The sequence below is a fragment of the Cebus imitator genome, unplaced genomic scaffold (assembly GCF_001604975.1).
Source record: "Cebus imitator isolate Cc_AM_T3 unplaced genomic scaffold, Cebus_imitator-1.0 Scaffold100, whole genome shotgun sequence".
Lineage (NCBI taxonomy): Eukaryota > Metazoa > Chordata > Mammalia > Primates > Cebidae > Cebus > Cebus imitator.
The window spans coordinates 5,552,803-5,575,785 of NW_016107415.1; the positions used below are offsets into that span (position 1 = coordinate 5,552,803).

The following is a 22,983-nucleotide window of genomic DNA, read 5'->3' on the forward strand; positions in this document are numbered from 1 at the left end:
AACAATATCATAACCTCCAGAGATAAATCATCATTTATTGTAAAGTTGGCAAATAACAGTGCATACTGGTAGATAAAAAAGAGATTAGCTTTGCGTTTTTATTAAGTAGCTGGAGGCAAATATAAGTCGCAGTGTTTCAATAACAGAGTGGTTCAACAGATACTAATGGAGCAATGGCAAATACCCATCCCCATCCCTCCCCTCTCTGGCCCTCCAACACACATATATGATAGTACTGGACTATGGAATCACATGAATGTTCACTTTCCAATCAAAAACCAATATTGGAAATTCTTGCCTTTAGAAGGCCTTTCCAGAAGCTTCCCTTTCTCAGTATTAAGGAAAATTTTCTGTAAGTGTATCTAAATAAAATATGTATGTGTTCTCAAATCTATAATTTGTTTTGGCCTCAGACTTATAAATTTGAATATTAGTTGAGAAATTTTACTCCCGAAGCAGGGTATTTTCGTCACTGCCTTGCTGGACTCATGACAGGGATGCTTTGTTTACTCAGCCTGCCACTCTAAACTCCTCGCAGGAGGGAGTGCATGAGCGAACAAGGCAGGAACTGGAGTGCATGAGCACTGGAACCAGCTAGCCACTTCAGTGCTGGCATGAGTGAGCTCCATGTGGGCCCTCCAGCAGCATCCAGGTGGGGTGCCTGTGCCTCCCCAAAGCCCCAGGGAACACATTGTAGTGCTCTTTTGATTCTACCATCTGTGGTAGCTTAGGTGTTAACAGCTCAGTGGGCCCTTTGATTCATCATGTGAGGTGGCTGCCCTCTGCCAGTGAGGGCAAAGGTCCAGTGTGACAGCCTTTCGTATGCACACTAGTGGCTCCTGAGCTCTTGCCTGGCATCCAAGAAAAATAAGATCACACAAACAAATTGAAGGATGGTAATCTCAGTGGGAAGGGGAGCAGAAAATGGGATGAAGACGAGGGTAGGTAATTTTCTTTTGAAGAACCTGGTCTCTAGCTGGATTCTTCTACAAAGTTATGCCATCAAGCTGTCCCTTGGAAGTCAAGCCACTTCTCTCTGACATCTAGCTGCTTCTCCATTCCTCTCTGACTGAGTCTGGGGATTTTATAGGCACAGCATAGGAGGTGTGGCAGATGTGGGTAATTTATGAAAAGCCAACATTTGAGAGGGAAAACAGGGATATAAGATCTTATTTTGGGCTGTGATTTCAGGCTTTTCAACTTGAGGGTGGGGCTTTCGCCAGGGACCCACTCTTTTCTACCTGGAATTTCTCTGCCTCCTTTCATAAAGTTTCCTGGAAAACAGAATGCAATTTTTAATGTGGACAAATTTGTTCTGCTTTTCCAAAAAAGAATACTATTTTGAAAAGAAGAGTAGTCTCTCTCTTTCTTTAGTGATAGATGTAGATATGAATTAGATATGCATACATAACTTTATATATTCTTAAAACAGCATGTTCCACAGACTTTGAAAATGTACAATATTCTGTATTTGAGAAAAAGCTGTAGTCTTAAAAAGACAAAAAATATGTAATATCAGCATTGAATAAAAAAGCTGGGCTGGGTCTAGTGGCTCATGCCTGTAATCCTAGCACTTAGGGAGGCCACGGTGGACAGATCACCTGAGAACAGGAGTTCGAGATCAGCCTGGCCAACATGGTGAAACCCTGCCTCTACTAAAATACAAAAAAAAATTAGTAGGTGTGTTGGTACGTGCCTATAATCCCAGCTCCTCAGGAGGCTGAGGCAGGAGAATTGCCTGAACCTGGAAGATGGAGGTCGCAGTGAGCCAAGATTGCACCATTGCACTTCAGTCTGGGTGACAGAGCATGACTCCGTCTCAAAAAAAAAAAAAAAAAAAAAAGTAGAAGAGAAGTTCTGCAGTTCTGCAGCTCATAGAAAGGAAGCTCCATTGAAATGTTGTGTTAAATTTTTCATACAAGCCTGTTTTAATTTAAAATTACCCTTTTCCTTCCTAAACCCACCCCCAACTCAATCCAGCAATAACCATTTAATCAATGTAAAACACAAAATTTATTTCTGACATAATAGCAACAAATTCATATCATACCTAGAAATAAATCTAATATAATATTTGCAAGAGTTACATGGGAAAAAATATATAAAGAAAATAAGACTATACAAATGTGTGTAAAAATATTTTGTATTTCCTGGTAGAAAACCCAGGATATCAAAGATATCAGTTCTTCATGAATTAATGCAACCATGGTGATAATTGTATCATATCTTGAAACAGAAAAGTATATAGGTGTAAGAGCAATGTAGTATTCATAGACAGCTGATTGGAAGGTTTTTAGCAGCTTTTTTAAAATCTAAAATTAACACATAATAAATGCATGTGTGCAAAGTGTAAAACCTGATAAAATTTAACACACATGAAAACCTGTGAAACCATCACAACAATTAAGATAGTAGACATATCTATTATCCAATTTCCAGAAGTTTCCTGCAGACATTAGTGTTTCTAGAATTAACAGATAAATGACATTGGGTAAGTCATTCTAGAAATATTTTCTTCCCTGAAAAATCGAGATATTGTGCATCAAATAGTATGTGTGTGAGTGTGTGCATGTGTGTCTTAAGTAATTAATATACATCAAGTGCTTAATGCAGTGATTCTAATATTTTAAACATTTATTATCATTATTGTAATCAAATGTTGTTTTTGGTTTTCATTACCCTGAAATTTGTCTTTAAAAATTCATTGCATTGTAGATGCTGTATTTCCCTAGGTTCTAGTTACTGTAATTATGTCTAAAGTGACCTCTCCAACACATACTTTACCCACTAAGAACTACAAAATATCCTGTCATGTTAAGATAGGATATAGAGAGTAAATGCCCACTTTTAAACTTTGAGAAATGAAATTCAAATGAGAAATGCAAATGTTTATAGTCTTAGAAGGATATACACCCTTATGTATGTCATATTGTAGGCTAATCCCTGTGACTTTTTGACATAATTGAGAACAAAAGACCACTCCAATTTTTTGGAGCCCAGCTGCTAGTTTGGGCATAGTGTGCTTGACACCTCCAAGTCTCATGTTGAAATTTGATCCCCAATGTTTGAAGTGGAGCCTAGTGGGAAGTGTTTGGGTTGAGGGTCCAGATCTCTCATGAAATACTTGCTGTCATGCCTTTGGTAATGAATGAATTATATAGCTCTGCTCTATTGGTTCCCAGAGTGCTGTTTGCTAGAGAGAGCCTGGTCATCCCCCCCACACTCGTTTCCTCTCTCACCATGTGATTTCTCCAAGTCAGTTCCCCTTCACCTTTCTCCATGGTTGAAAAGATACTGAAGCCTTCACCAGAAGCATATGTTGGCACTGCGCTTCTTGTACAGCCTGCAGAACCATGAGCTAATAAAATCTCTTTCCTTTGTAAATTACTTAGCCTCAGGTATTCCTTTATAGCCACACCAATGGCCTAAGATACCACCCTTCTTTTTCTTCCCTTTCTCTTTGACATAAACCTTTTAAAGACTTGCCAACAGAGATATGGCTCTTTAATAATACAAAAGTGGGATTTGTCAAATTGGAGCACAGATTTCCAGTAACAGTTTGCTTAACACCAGTATTTCATTCCCTAGAGATGGTATAAACCAGAAAATTAGAGAATCCTTTGCCTTCAGAATATGTTGGAGGTTATCCTGATTACTTATAAAAGAGAGAAGCAATGTTAACCTTAGTTATTAAACCTGGTAAATCTGTCTGCCACAGCTTTGGTAGTAGGTTACCTTGATATATTTTTATTGTGATGTATATATATATGTGTGTGCATGTGTTTTAATGTCAACTATTTAGTCAATCATGTTTTTGCTATGCAATAGAAATGGGCTAGGTCAGCTGTCCTTAACCAAATACACCACAACTTAGTATTATCAATCTGCAATGTTTTTGACCTTGACAACAGTGTTTCATATGTGTAAAGATAAGATCACCTTACCTGAAAGAGACATTTTATTTTTGTGTTAGAAAATATGCATAGCCAAAGGCATATTCATATATCTAAAATTCAAAGTGTAGAAAGAGGGAATTTGTTGGGGTACATTTACTGATGAAAAGCAATTTCCCATTTATCCCCTCTTAGGAATTTGTGCTTCATTCTTACTTTCTGCTGATTCTCCTATATCAGAGATTTAGCCTCTATTTATGTTGCTTACTTCTCTGTGGTCAATTTCTCTGCATATTTTACAAATTGACTTCCTTTTTCCTTCTTAGCACTGAGGGTTCTATAAAGCATTGGATGTAGTGCAAATCCAATTAAAGCCAGAGTAATTAACTATGATTTTTTATATTCTATACAAATTGCATTTGTTTTTGGTGAAAAAGGCACTGTGTGAATTCTCTTGGGCCTTCATCGTTTTGTGGCATGCACTTTCTGCGTCTACTAGAATGTGGGTACTAATATTTTCAGTCTTTTTCAGATTCTTTTTGTTTGCATACAATACATGACTCTATGCCATGCTTCTTGGCCACAGAAAGCAAAGAATCTGCTTTGTAATGAAAACACAGCCCTCTTTAAAAGGGTTCAAGAAAATGCTTTTTATAGCAAATGAATAAATAACTTGTGAAATTCTCCATGATTGAATATTATTAAGTTGAACAGGCTTATTAAGATTCATAAAGCAATTAGAAGCATTAGGCTGAATTCTCTTGTCAGTTTCTTGTGCCTGTCCTCACATTAAAGCCAATGGAAACTGTATGCTTTTGGCTGCGGGCAAAATGTAGCCCGTTTTGAATAAGAATAGCATCTGCAATTATACTAGCTGAGATAAAAATTAAAAGGTTCATCAATTCTCATGCTTCAGAGCATAAGATTATAACCAGATGGTGCCAGAAAGTTTCTGCTGGGCATGAGGACTCACTAATGGACAGGTGCATGAGGACAATTTTCCTTTGGCCTCCCTCCTCATAATGTCTCTTACACACACAGATGCGCCAAACACAGGACATCAAAACAAATGGGACATTTGCATTTTACCAAGATGAAATCCTCCCATGGCCTAACAATACTGAGACTCAAATCCTAGCAGGTGTAGAACATTTCAGTGCAAACATTTTAGAACCAAATTCAACTTAACACCAATAACTTATCTTCTGCTTCTAGACTGGCTGGTTTTGTCTTTACATGTGCCCTCTTAATTTTCGTTAAACTTAAGTTACCTCAGGGCATAAAAATATAGGAAAATATTTGCTAATGCAAAAAGATCCAAGTCATTGAAATTTAGAAAACTCCCCACCTAGATGTGAAAAATCAATTAATTAATACATATTCATTGAACACCCAGCAGTTTCCATGCAGTGTTTGGTTTTATGAAAAATATAATAGAAAAATAAGGTATTATAATAGCCTTCAAGTAGCTGAGAATTCTCCTTTCAAGCCAAAGACATAAAACAAGAGAATGTGAGAGTTTATGGTATACTCTATATGTTTAATAGGAGTCCTAAAAAATAATGTGTAATGAAACAATCAGGGAAGTTCTTGATTTAAATATTGTATATATATACATATATATATATATGTATATACACACACGTATGCACATATAAATAAATGTGTCTCATTTACAACTGTAATTGTGTAATTGTGAAAGACTGCTAAAATGCCAGGGGATTAATATTTGCTCCTATAGTTTTTTTGACTATCCAAAACACTACAGCCATTTATTTTTAGTTGTTAAAACTCTATAAAAATTTCCAGTGTATATTTTCTTTACTTGAATAGCGTTATCATATATTTGCAAAATGTTATAGTGAAAAATTAATTCAAAACATTGTTTCATGTGAATATTCTCTAGACCCCCAATGAATGGTATATTATATTTTGGGGAGTTTATTTGAAACCCCTGAATTGGAGAGAAGTGTTAATCTTATTTTAATAAACAAATTGTGTACTAAAGAAAGCCAGTCATATGTACTTTACTTTTACTGCTCACAAAACCTTTCATTAGAACATATAAGTTCAACTATCTGTGCAAGTTTTATTTCTTTCTTTAATTTCATAATCTATTTTGCCATATTTGTAGTAAATTACTGTGATCTAGGAATGCAGATCATCTTGGACAGATAGTAGAAATTCAACACAAATTGGTTGTCTAATAGTTAAAAAAATAAAAGAAAATTATAATTAGCCTGTGAGACAAAAATTCATACTGAATGAAATAGTCCAGGCATTGAAGGATGACTAATGGGCTCTGGCTTTCCTGGGGTATGTGTAAAGGAGAGGTCATGAACATTTTTACGAGAGTTATGTGCAATCTTTATTCATAGAGGCTGTGTTCTTAGATATAAAATTTGATAATCTGAAAACAATATCAAAAAAATCACAAAAGTTTTAAATTGGAATTGTGGTTTAAAATAACTTTAAAAAATTGTCAAAATATTCTTCTTTAAATAACTCGTTTCTATCCAGGACAGCTGTAATTACTTGAAGATTTTCCCTTCTAAAGGAAAGAATTAATAGTGAATTTCACTTAGTCCTATTGTTCCTCTTAGAGAAATACTAGAGAAAATTATCTTCTTGTCCACAATAGCAGTTCTTTGAATATGAATAAACATATTTGAACATTTATTTAAATATTTTATGTCACTCAATCATAATGGCCAGATTTATCTGGACAAATGTCCTTTTGTTCTTCTTAAATGGAGAGTATTTAATTGGAAACAGCTTATTACTTTTTTTTTTAATCACTGTGAAGTATAATTACTTTCTGTTATAAAAACATTGTCATTTATATTAATGCAGTTTATGTTTGGGTTTGGGTTTACATATCTGGAAGTTACTACATTTTTTAAGTGTTCAGTGTCCCAACGTTGGTGTTTTCCACCTGAGTCTTCCTACTCTCCTTCATACAATGATATAACAAATTTGATTTTTTATTAAAATCTTTGCATTTATTTCTGTAAATTTTACCTTGTTGATTTTATTTTGGTATTGTGATTCATCAGGTTTATTTTAAATCTTGATTAGCAATTTATCATACAGCTATTGGATTAGTTCCAGGATTCCTGCAAATAGGAAAATCTGTGGATACTCAAGTCGCTTATATAAAATGGCATGATATTTGCATTTAATACATATCCTCCCATATACATTAAATCATTTCTAGATTACTTACGATACTTAGTACACTGTAATTTCTATGTTAATAGCTGTTATTCTGTAGTTTTAAAACACTTGTACTATTTCTTACTGTTTTACTACTATTAATTTTTAGAATTTTTAAGATTTTTTAATCTATTGTTGGTTGAATCCACAGATGTAGAACCTATGGATATGGAGGGTCAAATGTAAACCATTTATCTCAGCTTTATTTAATTTCAGAACTTAAAAGACAGGACTTAATGTATTCTCTTATGATACATTTATTATGAAAATAAAGTGAAGTAGGTCCACACGTATTTAGTACATATCTCCATTGTGGGTTCACAGAGTAGCACAATACATTGGAATAACTTTCAATTAGAGACCAATTATATTTTCTTTAACTTATATTGTTTCATTATTTTAACTATATCCTAAAGTTTTATACTTAACCCCCCTGCTCGTTTTTATTAAAGCTATGTTTTCACCTATGAGCAGGTAAGAGTGATCAAATATAATCATAATGGAATCAGAAGAAAGAATTTAAAAACTAGGATTCAATCATTGGTCAGAAAACAAATATAAAACAGAATAACTGTGGTTGTTGACCTTTATTAGCTATATATTTTTATCCTCATTCTTGTAAACTCACAGAGCTTAGATATGGTGATTAGTAGTGATTCTTGAAGATTAAACAAGTACAGCGGTATTAGCTGACAGCTGGACCTAGGGTTTACATAATATTTGTATAGTAACTACTAAAAAAAGATTGATGAAATCTGCAGAGGTAAAGCAGAACTTTATTTAAAAATAATTTACAGATTGGGGAGGCAGAGTCTTTAATACAAGTGAAAGTGTGATTTCTGAAGAATGGAGGGAGGATCTGGCTTAAATAGAGCAATTTCTGCTTCAGATTCTTGATCAGGTCTATTTATGCTCATGAAGTATTCAAATTGTTTAGTTTTGATTGGTCAAAATCATTGAGCCCTGATTGTATTGTTTCCAAGCCCAAACCAGAAATCCAGAAATCTGTGACAGATGTCCACTGGAAAGGAGCGGTGGGGATGAGAGGGGACACACATGTTTCCAGCTAGCTTATCTTGGCACCTTGGCACCAACAATAGAAACTGTTTGGCTTGATGGTGGAAAGGGAGGTTCTGTGACACTTTCCCAACATTTTCCTGAGCACACAGAGTACATAATCTCCCCCTAATTCAGCCATTGCTGCCTGGTTATATTTTAACTTTGAGCACTGGGATGTCCATCTTACATGCTGGTAAAGGGAATAATTTAATATAACTACAAGGTAACTGAAAACATACTAGGTAATCTATGCTCATTTAACCTTAATAAAAAGTCTATTTTCTTGAATTCTTGAAGAATATTTTCTTTTATTTTGACAGGAGCAGAAATAAAACAGACAAGTATAAAAATATTTCACTGAAGTTTTAATATTTGGAGTCTATAAATAAACTCATAATACACAGATTAACAGGGTAAAAAGGCATTCAAATTTTATTACATGCACGTGTGTACGGAAGTAATACAAACTATAAAAACCTCGAAGAAAGGCAAGATGGTTTAGCTTTTATACTATCTTGAGGCTACAAAAAGAATTGGGCTTTGGGAACATGGAAAAACAGGTTTAAACAGGTTAAAGCAGCGAGAAGAGGAAAGGCCTGGCTAGCAAAAAGAGGCTTGTCATGAAGATGAAACCTCACAGGTAGCAGCCCTCAGAAAGAATAGATGCTAGCCAGTAGCAAATTTTTCTGTAAGATTTTGAAAGATGCCAAACTCTTAATCTTTCTTAGGTATGGAAAGAGGTGCTGGAGGCAGAGGTTCAATGAGAGACTGTTTGCATTCATTGTTTACTGCACTTTATTTCTTCTTCATATGTAAGTCTCCATTACACAAGAAAACTAATATGTTTAAAAAGTATATTTTAGTGTGAAATATTTTGATTTACTTCCCAAGCAATTTGTCAGTTTATTAGTCCGTTCTCACATTGCTATAAAGAAATGTCTGAGACTGGGTAATTTATAAAGCAAGAAGTTTAATTGGCACATGGTTCTTCAGAGTGTACAGGAAGCAGGATGCTAGATCTGCTTGGCTTCCGAGGAGGCCTCAGGAAACTTACAATCCTAGGGGAAGGTGAAGCGGGAGCAGGTATGTTACATGGCCAGAGCAGGAGCAAGAGAGGGAGAGGAGAGGTGTCACTCACTTTTCAACAACCAGATCCCCTGAGAATTCACTATTGCAAAGACAGTACTAAGGAGATGGTACCGAACCATTTCTAAGAAATCTATGCCCATGAAACAGTTATCCCCCACCAGGCCCCATCTCCAACGCCGGGGATGACAATTTGTCATTAAATGTGGTAGGGATACAGATCCAAACCATATCACTAAGTTACACATGAATCTAAATAATTAATCTCCATTATTCTGAATAATAAAAGTGTCAAATATTCAGTAAGAAAAAGTCAATTCTCACTATGTTTAAATTTTCAAATATCTGACATATCTAAATTATTAAACTCTATTTCACCAAATTAAATCTCAATACTAGTATCATGTAAATATGATCTTAAAATAAATGTAAGGTATTCTTCCTACATGGTTTTGTTCCCAGACCAAACTGAGGGTTGGGTTGCTATTTTTTGTGGTCCAATAATGAGATGAACTGGGGAGGAAGAGGGTTTTTATTTCTGCAACCAGTTACAGGGAGAAGGCCTGGAAATTATCACGAAACCAAGTTAAAAATCACAGTTTTCCAGAGCTTATATACCTTCTAAGCTATATGTCTATGTCTAAATGTGCATTTATCTAAATACATTAGTGATTAACTTCTTTCAATCTATAACTAAGGTCTGAGTCCTGGAGACCTCCCTCTGATGCCTCAGGAAATTTACTCAGTCTAAATGGGTCCAGGTGCTGGAGTGATTACCTTTATCTTGTCTCCCACTAAATCACAGAGGTTTGGAGAGTTCCTTTAGATCCTCAATAAACTTGTTTGTGGAGGCCTGGGAAATTTCTCAGGCCCAAATAAAACATATTTAATCCTAAATGGGTCCTGTTAAGTATTCCTTCATTAATTTGTCATGCTTTAAGGCCCAGGAAAGGCATAGGCAAAACATTTTGTGGGCATTTGTTACATGCCAGCCTTTGTATAAGGGCACTGTTTTTTAATATTTAACTTAACGATTCAGTACTGAAACAGTTATGGAGGCCTGTGTTAATTAGACTTGGCCTGCCATAGTTTGAGTAGATCCTTAGTAGTCTCCGTGGCATAAATTATAGAAAATTACCTAAAAATGTATTGTTATTAAGAAGAAAGTAGCATATTATTTTGTTTGTGGATCTAAAATGGTTATTAACAGGACTGCAATAAATTATCTCTTTATCAGGGGTCTGGAGGAATGCCCCATGAGGCATAAAAGGAAGTTGGCTTGCTCATAGCCTATTTTGAAATCTAAAATAGCACATATTTTTATATATTTTAGTAGCATTTATTCTGGATAACAAGAGGTTTTAATCTGTGGAATAATTTTAGCAGGATGCACCCGGGCTACTTTGGACTACCTACAGTAAGAAAACCAGTACTCTATGACTTATAAACATACTTCTCAAAAAACATTGAATTTGTAACAATATGAATATGAAGTTGAGACATTTTGTGACAAACATCTGTTTCTTTTTGAATAAGCAATGTAGCTACATATAGGACTCAGATAGCACAATTGTTAAACTGCCTCACCTGATGCCATGAGAAAAGATGTGGAGAGCTGTATTAGCATCATGAGATCTCATGTTAATTTATTTGTGCCTCAGTATTACCTGTATCCTTAAAATTATTAGTAAATTATATGGAAAATCTCTGATTTTTGTGAACATGATTTGACAACACAATTATCTGTGATACCACTGGTTTTCCAAAAAGAATGCATTGACCATAAGTCTATAGGGACTTTGTAATGAGCATTTGAGTAATCATTTGGTGAACTTAAATCATGAACCTCAAATTAGCTGAATCCCACATGACTTGACTGATCATGTTATTTAGAGTAGGCATTGCATTACGTATTATGGAGGATATAGTGATACATATAAAGATAATCTGCCTTCCAGATTCAACCCAATAAAAGATGGTCTGTAATAGCAATCCAAAATCATGGCAAAAATGTATTCTACCACACAGATACTACTAAAAATAAAGATACAGCCAGAAAAGTGTTATGGCAGAATTATGGCATGAGTTGGACCTTTGTGAATAATTTTAAGCCTGGCAGGTAAAGATGGAGGGTAGGAGTATTCTAGCTGACATAAATGGCTGAGGTGATGTGCATTACACAGCATTATAATCAGGGCAGTTCAAATCATCTTTTAACTCTATCAAAATTTGCTTCTATGTGTGATAACTTTTTGAAACTTTTACATGTAAAATTTTATAATATTAATTGCATGATTATTACATATATTTGTGTTGCCTCCAAAGTGATATCAAAGATGACATTGCATATATAATTGACATAAAGTAACTCCTACCTAATATTTAAATTAATCAGATTTATCATCCAGTTAAATTCATTACTGAATTATCAATGAAACCCTTCAGGATACTTTTAGCATGTGACATCAATACAGATATTGTAATAGTAGAGAAAAAATCCAATGTGTAATCCTGTTACAAATTAAAATACTTAATGTAATGAAAACCTAATTCAAAATAGATAAAATATAAATATTATTGGTACACATACTTGAATGCTCCAAAACACATTTTGGCTTGGTTTGATTAAGTATTTATTTCATCTACATCATCAAGATCTCACTGTTCTTCGATTTATCTGCTCCGCCTTCTACAACATAAGGTTTATGATAAGACAGTCTTCCCTCAAGATAATAAGAAATCTGCATGAGCATGAATCTATGGCTTTCAGAAGGATATAGAAATTGGTTCTGGATATTTAGATAAAAAGTTGCTTTCCTAGGACCTTATTTGTCTGATTAACAAATCACAACATTGGTTTAGACCTACATGAACTCAACAAATCCATGTGCTATGTTTAAGAGCATTAAGGTAAATTTATCTGTAGATGGGGCAGAATTAACTTCTTTCTTTCTACTACCTTTTCCCCCAGCACAATCTCACAACTGCAGAACTGATATATAGCAGGGAAAAGACAGACAAAATGTAGACATTTGGTGTACAAGTAGATAGTTTTCCATAAGAGAAATATCCCTTCTTGCTATGGAAACCAAATAGGAAGTGGTAAGGATAGAAAATGGTACAGAGAGGACTTTTAAAATATGGAGAATGCAGGAAATTGGGGGATCATTTATAACAAGGTTACATTATTTGTGTATGTAGAAAGAGCAATTTATTGGAAATGAAGAAGATGACAGAAGCGGAGGCAGATCTTTGAGAACATGAGATGGAAGTCACAGACTGCAGGATAGAAACAGTCCAAGACATTAACAGCATAGACATGTTATATAAATCCTAAGCTGTGCAGCTTATTAAAAAGTAAATTTGGGGGGAAGTGGCCAAGATGGCTGAGTAGAAGCAGCTAGTGTGTATTGTTCTCACAGGGATAAATGTAACGGGTGAGTAAAGATAGCACCTTCAACTTAAATATCCTGGTTCTTGTATTTGTACTAATCAAGGAAACAAATTGAACCATGGAGAACTAAAAAAAGCAAGACAGGACAATGACCCACCTGGGAGCAACATGGAACCAAGGGAAACTCCCTCACCCAGGGAGGCAGAATGTTCAACCCTGGGAACACATGCTTCTCCCATGGATCTTTGCTACCCTTAGGTTAGGAGATCCCATCGTGAACTCTCCACCAGAGCCTTCATTCTGACACACATTTCTCTGTGGAGTCTAGGCAAGTAGCTGCTCACACACATGTGGAGACCCAGGAACCTTGGAGATCTAAGCTTTCTGGACTTCCTGAAAAAAATAGCTACAACTTCAGCAAAACAGGAGGTTAGACTCCCATACATATCCCTAGGAGAGAGGCTCAATCCAGGGGACCAAGAAACAATGGCCCGTGGGTCCCATTTCCATGGCACCTCACAGGTTAACACCCACTTGCTTAAAATTACAGCCAGCCATTGGTAGCAGCATTGCACTTCTCTAAAATAGAGTTCCCAGAGGGAGAGGTGGGGCACCATCTTTGCTGCTGAGATGACTTAGCCATTCTGTCCTTGGGGCTTTGGATACTCCAAGCTTATCAGGAACAGAAAGAATCCCCCAGCATAGCACAGATGCTCTACAAAAGACTACTTTGCTAAGCTGCTTAACTTGCCCTAGCACATGGTAGTAAAGTATGACCCTCCACACCCACTGACTACCATTGCAGGCAGAGCCTTGGGAAGCATACAGTCAGCAAGCCCCACCTCTGGCAGTGCCCCATTTTTGTTGTATGCTGTACAGAGAACAGGAGATCCTATCACATGCTCATTCCACCTTGCTGAGCAGAGAAAGCACAGATACCTGTACTGGCAAGCACCCCACCCACAGCCAACACCACCTCCAGGGCAACAGTAACTTACACAGTCTCCAGCAGGGGCTCCCCACTCCCTAGCTGCCTTGCTTCCACCAAAGTGATGAATGCCCTCAGGGACAGACACCCCTGCATCTGCTAACACTCTACTTCAGCTGCCATACTTCAGTCCTCTCAGCACAGTGGACTCCAAAGTTCAAGGAGCCAGAGAACAAAGTTGTGGCCCAATACAAGTCCCCCACAGTTAGAGCATGCAATCCAAAATTTGGGAGCTGAGTGTTGGACACCTAAATCTTCCCCAAAGGAAGCCAGATAGCTGAATCCACCTTATACCACAATTAAACTCTCAATGTCATCAAATAGGATTAAAAAAAAACCCCTCTAAAGTTCAGCAATCTCAAAGATTGAAGGAAGACAAGCACACAAAGATAAGAAAGAACCAGTAGAACCTTGAAAACTCAAAAAGCCAGAGTGTCTTTTTTCATCCAAATCACTGCATTGCCTCTCTAGCAAGGGTTTGAAATCGAGCTGAATCTGAAATGGCTGAAATGAGAGAAGTAGAATTTAGACTATGAATAAGAATGAAGTTTCCTGAGCTATAGGAGTATGTTGTAACCCAATGCAAGAAAGCCAAAAATCATAATACAACAATGCAGAAGCTGACAGACAATATATCCAGTGTAGAGAAGAATATAACAGCTGAAAAACACACTATAAGAATTTCACAATGCAATTACTATTATTAATAGCAGAATAGAGTAAGCACAGGAAAATATTTCAGAGCTTGAAGACTGCCTTTCTGATATAAGACAGGCAGGCAAGAATAGGGAAAAAAGAATAAAAACAAATGAAAACCTCTGGGAAATATGGGATTATATAAAAAGACCCAATCTACCTCTGATTGACGTACCTGAAGGAGATAGGGAGAATGGAACCAACTTGGGGAATGTATTTCAGGATATCATCTATGAGAACTTCCCCAACTTAGCTAGAGAGGCCAACATTCAAATTCAAGAAATGTAGAGAACCTCCATAAGATACTCCATAAAAAGGATAGTCCCAAGACACATAATCATCAGATTCTCCAAGGTCAAAATGAAAGAAAAAATGTTAAAGACAGCTAGAGAGAAAGCCAGTCCCCTACAAAGAGAAGCTCATAAGACCCACAGCAGATCTCTCAGCAAAAGTGCTATAAGCCATAAGAGATTGGGGGCCAATATTCAACATTCTTAAAAATATGTATTTAATCCCAGAATTTCATGTCTGGCCAAACCAAGCTTCATAAGCAAAGAATCAATAAGACATTTTTCAGACATGCAAATGCTGAGGAAATTTGTTACCACCAAACATGCCTTACAAGTACTCCTGAAGGAAGCACTAAATATGGAAAAGAAAGATCATTACCAACCACTACAAAAACACACTAAAGCACACAGACCAGTGACACTGTAGGGCAATCACATAAAAAGTCTGCAAAATAACCAGCTAACAGCGTAACGACAGGATCAGACCAATATATAAATACTAACATTAAGTGAAAATGGCCTAAATTTTCCCAATTAAAAGACACAGAGTGGCAAGGTGGATGAAGAACCAAGATCCATTTGTATGCTGTCTTCAAGATCCCCATCTTACACACACAGGCTCAAAATAAAGGAATGGAGAAAAATATACCAAGCAAATAGAAAACAGGAAAAAAGCAGGATTTGCAATACTAGTTTTTGACAAAACAGTCTTTAAAACCACAAAAATCAGTGGAGACAAAGAAGTGCAATTCACAAAGGTAAATGGTTCAATTCACCAAGATCTAACTATCTGAAATATGTAAGTGCCCAACATAGGAGCACCTAGATTCATAAAGCAAGTTCTGAGAGACCTTCAGAGACTTTCACACAATAATAATGGGAGACTGTAACACCCCACTGACAACATTGGACAGATAAGACAGAAAAGTAACAAAGACAATAAAAGTAGTCGACTTTAACAATCCACTGACAATATTAGACAGATTGTCAAGATAGAAAATTAACAAAGATATATAGGACCTGAACTCAGTACTATATCAAATGAATCTGATAGATATCTACAGAAGTCTCCATCACAAAGCAACAGAAAATACATTCTTCTCCTCATGACAGGGTACCTACTCTAAAATTGATAACATAATCAGAAGTAAAACACTCCTCAGCAAATGCAAAACAACTGAAATTATAACAAACAGCCTCTTAGATCATATTGTAACCAAATTAGAAATCAAGACTAAGAAATTCTTTCAAAAACATACAAGTACATTGAAATTGAATAACTTTTACTGAGTATCTATTGAGTAAATAATGAAATTAAGGCAGAAATCAAGTTCTTTGAAAATAATGAGAAAAAATATACAACATACCAGAATCTCTGGGACACAACTAAAGCAGTGTTAAGAGGGAAATATATAGCACTAAATGCCCACATCAAAAAATTAGGAAGATCAGAAGTTAACAACCTAAAATCACAACTAAAAAAACTAGAGAGCCAAGAGCAAACAAATCCCAATGCTAGAAGAGGACAAGAAATAACCAGAATGAGAGCTGACAGCTGAACAGAAGGAGATAGAAACATGAAAAACCATCGCCAGGTCAATGAATCCAGAAGCTGTATTTTTTTAACATTGAAATAGATATACTGTTACTAACTAATAAAGATGAACAGAGGAAGATTCAAATTAACACAATCAGAAATGACAAGTGGGATATTACCACTGATCCCACAGAAATAAAAACAACATTGGAGAATATTATGAACACCTCTATGCACATGAATTAGAAAACCTAGAATAAATATGTAAATTCTTGTCTAAAACATCCTCCCAAATCTGAAACAGGAAAAAAATTGAATACTGAACTGACAAATAATGAGCTCTGAAATTGAGACAGTAATGAATAGCCTACCAACCAAAAAAAGCCCAGGACCAGATGGATTCACAGCTAAGTTCTACCAGATGTACAAAGAAGAACTCGTACCATTCTTACTGAAACTATTTGAAAACATTTAGGAGGATGGAATCTTCCCTAACTCACTCTATGAGGCCAGCATCATCCTGATGCCAAAATCTGGCAAAGATTCAATGAAAAAAAAAAAGAAGACTTTATGCCAATATCCTTGATGAACACTGACACAAAAATCCTCAGCAAAATATTGGCATACCGAATAGAGCAAGCAACACATCAGAAAGCTTATCTGCCACATGCTTTATCCCTGGACTGCAAGTTTATTTTAACACACACAAATCAACAAATGTAATCACACAAACAGCACTAAAGACAGAAGCCACATGATTATCTCAATGGATACAGAAAGGGTTTCAATAGAATTCAATTTCCATTCATGCTAAAAGCTCTCAATAAACTAGATATTGAAGGCACTTACCTGAAAATAAGAGCCATATATGCAAACACACAGCCAACACTGAATGGGGAAAAGCTGAAAGCATTTCCTTTGAAAACTGGCACAAGACAAGGATGCCCTCTCTCACTCTCCTATTCAACATAGTAACTATTGGAATAGAGAGCCCAGAAATACAGCCATATGCCTACAACTATCTAATTTTTAGATAGGTAAAGCTGACAAAAACAAGCAACAGGGAAAGAAATTCCCTATTCAATAAACAGTGGTGAGAGAACTTGCTAGCCATACGCAGAAAATTAAAACTGGACCCCTTCCTTATACCATATACAAAAATTAACTCAAGATAGATTAAAGACATAAATGTAAAACACCAACATATTAGAACTCTAGAAGACAATCTAGGTAATGCAATTCAGGACATAGGCATGGACTAAAATTTCATGATGAAGACACCAAAAGCAATTGCAACAAAAGCAAATGTGATCTAATGTAAACTAAAGAGCTTCTACACAGCAAAATAAACTATCAACAAAGTAAACAAACAACCTACGAATGGGATAGAATTTTTTCAAAATATGCATCTGACAAAAGACATAATATCCAGTGTATATAAAGAACTTAAACAAATTTACAACAAAAAAAAAACCCATAAAAAGTTTGCAAAGAACATGAACAGACACTTCTCAAAAGAAGACATTCATGCAGCCAACATGAAATAAAGCTCAACATCATTGATCATTAGACAAATGCAAATCAAAACCACACTGAAATACCATCTCACACCAGTCAGAAGGGCTATTACTAAAAAGCACCCCCCCCCCAAAAAAAAGGAAAAAAAGAAAAGCCAGATGCTGGCCATGTGGAAAAATAAACACTTTTGCATTGTTTGTGAGAGTATACATTAGTTTAACCATTGTGGAAAACATTGTGGCGATTTCTCAAACACCTAATACCATTTGATCTAGCAATCCCGTTACTGGGTATATACTTAAATGAATATAAATTATTCTATTATAAAAACACATACATACATATGTTCATTGTGGCAATATACACAATGGGAAAAACACAGAATCAACCCAAATGCCCATCAGTGATAGACTGGATGTAGAAAATATTGTACATATACACCATGGATTACTGGGGAGTCATAAAAAGGAAAGAGATCATGTCCTTTGCAGGGACATGGATGGAGCTGGAGGCCAATATTCTTAGCAAACGAATGCAGAAACAGAAAATCAAATACCACATGTTCTCACCTATAAGGGGGAGCTAAATGATGAGGTCACATGGACAAAAGGGATGAACAACACTCACTGGGACTTATCAGAGGGTGGAGGGTGTGAGGAGGGTGAAGATCAGCAAAAATGATTAGTAGGTACTAGGCTTAATAACTGGATGTTAAAATAATCTACAACAAACCTCCATGATACAAGTTTACCTATTAAACAAACCTGAACATATACCCCTGAAATTAAAAGTAAAAAAAATTAAAATTTGGTTTAAAATAATTACAATTTGAAGAAAAGGATCGCACTCAATGTTCATTCAACCAGACTACACAGCTGGTACTGGACTAACCTGTGATTTCAAAATTAATTTACAAATTTTACAAATGTTCGAAAATATAAGAAGTATCTCTTTAGAGGCCTATGTGCTAAACTTTCTGAACACTTTGTATTTGTTATTTTCATTCCTCTGATGTAGATATGACTACTTCCTCAAAGGTATCCAAAAGTAATAATTTTATATAAATTTTATATTAAATTATTCCATGGCAAAATATTGAGAAAAGATAATACAAATTATTTCATGGCAAAAGATTGAAAACCAAAAAGTCTAAAGTTATGCTTTTATCCACTATCTTTTAACTCTTTCTCAAAAAAAGCTGTTTTAGGAAATTAAACAATTTGTTAATCTGTAAAGAATTGCGATACATTTTTAAATAATGCCAGATGACTTCTCAACCCACAGAATGTTTGTGTGTGTGTGTGTGTGTGTGTGTGTGTGTACGTGTATTTGATGTTCCCAATCATGCAGTTGCTAGCAGCATTATTTACAATAGCAAAGATAGGGAATCAAAGTAAGTGTCCATCCACGGGTGAATTAATCAAGAAAATGGGGGATATATACACAATGGAATATTACTCAGCTGTGAAAAATCATGTCTACATGAATAAACCTGGAGGATGTTATGTTAATTAAAATAAGCCATGCACAAAATTACAAGTACTGTATATTTTCCTTCATATTTGGAATCTAAACAATTTGATCTCATAGAGGTATTAGAATAAAATGGTTGTTACCAGATTCCGGGGATTTTAAGAGGTAGGGGATGTTGTGAAGATATTGGTCAAATGATACATAATTATAGTTAGATAAATAAGTTCAAGAGACCTATTGTACAACATGGTGACTATAGTTAATGATGATACACTTTATTCCTGAAAAATATTAAGACATCCATCCATTAAGTGGATGTTAAACGTTCTCACATGAAAAACAATGACTATGTGAGAAAAGCTAAATTTAAGCATACAAAAATGTATACATGCTTCAAAACATCATATGTTATATGATACATACAATTTTATCTATCAATTTAAAAATAAATTAAAATGATTGACAGTGAATCATTCTATATAGTTGCATGCTTTTTTTCCAGGAGTGATTAGATGCTGATTCTCAAACTATGCAGGGTGGATATCTTCTATGATGAATGATCTGGTGTTTTGCTGGGTGTATATACCAGAAAATAAAACAGAAGAAATTAACTGGGGAGGGCTGGCAACAGAATTATCAGATTATCGGATTTCTAAGGAGTATTAAACAGAGTACATAGGAAAGGAAATGCTAGTAGGAGCAAAGCATTAGTTTTGAAGAGAATTGTGGGTCCATGTACTGGGAGCACAAGAGGATAAGGAACTGAGAAAACCATAAAAATAAAAGGAAACAATATTAGAGTTTATGACTTAAAAACTGAGAATTATGTTAAAATTCAGACTGTGGCCATGAATATGGAAGTTAGGGTCATTGAAATGGAACAAAAAAAAAACAGAGAATGAGATTGTTGAATCAGTAAGCATAGTGGCTTTATTTTAGGTTGTAAAACAATAGAGTTATGTTGAAGTTAGTGACAACTTAAGCATGTTTTTCACAGATGTAAAATACTATGTTTTGAACCTTCTATAAAATGATTTATCTGATTTTGTAATGTTTACCTGAGTGCTCTGTCTAGTGATAATAGTAGCAACGAGTTGTAACCAATAATTACAACAAATACTTTTTAATATAAAATATTATAGATGTATACCAGATATTTTGTTAGTTTTGTTTTGCAGAAGCCAAATACACCAATTTTTTTTCCTTGCCCAAATATGTGATTTTATTGTGGTTAACACAGTAGAGTGTAGCATGGTCTAAAACCCTGATCTAAGGCTGGGCGCAGTGGCTTATGCCTGTAATCCCATCACTTTGGGAGGCCAAGGTGGGCAAATCACCTGAGGTCAGGAGTTTGAGACCAGCCTGGTCAACATAACAAAATTCCACCTCTACTAAAAATACAAAAATTAGCCAGGCATGGTGGCAGGCACCTGTAATCTCAGCTACTCAGGTGGCTGAGGCAGGAGAATCCCTTGAATCCGAGAGGCGGAGGTTGCAGTGAGCTGAGATGGTGCCATTGCACTTCAACCTGGGCAACAAGAGTGAAACTCCATCTCAAAAACAAACAAATAAACAACAAAAAACCTGATCTAAAATTATCATTATATTTTTGACCTTAACCTCTTTTCAATCTGTTTCCTTGTTATATGAAGATGGAAGACAGGGTTGATTGCCTATTCAATAGCAACCCTCAACTCTTTATATTTCTAGCTAACAAAGTCATTTTCCCACGATAGAGGTCAAATATATGAAGACTCACTTTGGCTTCTTTTTATGTAAAGTTTCGCTTTATGAGGAAATTATGACAGGTTACTCTCGAGAGAGAGCTTCTGCTAGGAGTGGAAATAGGAGTGCATGTGGAAAGCAGTTCCTCATGATAAAACAAATATTAAAGAAAAACAACTTTGTTTCCTCTGTGCTTTAGAGGACGCCTTGTGTGGGTTTGATAGGTGTTTCTGCAGCTGCAATATGAACAAAGAGAGATATTATTGGTACACCATAGGTAGAAAGAGGTAAGAAGTTAAAACTAACCTAGAACCACCTACCTATAGAACAAATTGTAAGGAAAAATTGCACATATTATGCAATATAACTCATCATTATATCATAATCTACACTTGTATTACTACACCTATAATTATATGGTTAGTTCGGCTTTTAGAACAGTCATAATACAACACTGAATGTTATTAGTTTTGTTTACCAGGTTAAGTTAAAAAATGAAGCTCTGTATTAGGGCTAAAAGAGAAGATGAAGTGTGTGAGTCGTAGTAGCAATACAACTTTGGAAGAGAAGAATGTATTTTCAATCAAACAGTAAGTGTCAGATCAAAAAATAAGAATATACCTAAATATCTATGCCTTTTGACTAAGATCAAGTGTAGTATCTGTTCTTATAAGTTAAAAATATTAAAAAAGTGTTTTTCTTCATTTTAAAATAAGAACATAACCTTACCTTCCTTCAAAATGACTATTTTCATATAATGTTCATTTAAAAATAATAAAAAAGACATCATTTATTAGGCAAATTGCATTAATTGCATTGATTGCAAACTATATTAATTTTATTGAAGATTAAATCCTATTCTTTCTTTCTAACATCTGGTCCTACATTTTAAATACAAACTTAAAATGCAGTTAATATTAACACCTTTTGCTCCATAGCTTTTAAGTGGAAAATTAGAAAATGGCTGGAGGATGTTTGCTATGTAAGCTTTTAAATGCTCCAGCTTGAACTATAGACCCTTATGCAAGCAGACTAAATGTACTATTTGGGGCGCTCCAGCCTATTTCTAGGAAGATGATTGTCTAATCATTTCAGAGAAAATGTCAGACCATTTTCCCAGCAGATATTGGTAACAACACAACACAGCTGCAAATGTAAATTCTTCCAGACATGACTTCAGCCCTGAGAGTCAGCTTTACTTCCTTCCTTAAAAGCTCTTTGTAATCAAATAGTAAGTATGCATGTAAAGGTGATATGTATGTTAATTAGCTAGAACATGATTATCACTTCACAATATAGAGGTATATTAAAAACATTAAGTGGCACACCTTAAATACATACAATATTTATATTTCAATAATAGAAAGCTGTCTGAAAAAAGAAAAAAAATCAGCCCTAAGAAAACAAACAAACAAGATTTTACCTGCCCATAAAATTTTTGGAATAATAAGTTCCAAAATTTATTAAAAACTATAATAAGTTTACAGATACCTTTGAAAACTTTATAAGACAAGGAAAATCCTGAACTAAAAAATGAACTTAGATATTTAAACTGGATGTTTGAAAGTCTCTAATTTCTTGCAGAGTAGGAAATGACACTTGCTATTTCTTTGTCTGCCAAGGTCATATACAAACAATAATTTCTTTAAATATGTGAGTTAATTGTGTTTGTGATAGAGAAAAGCTGTGGCCACTTAATTATTTTATTTTAGAGTTAAATCTTTTACTGTAACTGTGTGTTTGAAAATAAATACCATGCAGTTTTTGCAAGACAAAGTTGACTAATCCTTGGTGTATCTCTTAGAAAATGCCTTTTTATATAGGCCTCCATGTCTTTCCTTTCCAGTCAGAGATACTTCACGGTGAATTTAAGCTTTGCCTTTTACTTTTGTTGACATGTGACTTTGAAAGTTACTTACTGATAGATAGGACCAGTGAGTTAAGAAGGCAGTGAATTACTAAGATTACACTTTCAAGCCATCAAACAGAGGCTATGTATTTAGCTGTAAATTCCTCTCTGATTACCCATAAAAACATTGTTTATACACATATTTTTTACTTCAACAATGTTATTTCTTTCATTTTCTAGTTGATTTAAATCCTATCTT

At 35.1% G+C, this 22,983-nt stretch overlaps 1 pseudogene; it reads left to right on the plus strand.

Annotated features, from left to right (window-relative positions):
• The first annotated feature begins 21,500 nt into the window (after positions 1 to 21,500).
• Positions 21,501 to 21,609, plus strand: LOC119472426 (annotated as a pseudogene).
• The last annotated feature ends 1,374 nt before the right edge of the window (positions 21,610 to 22,983 follow it).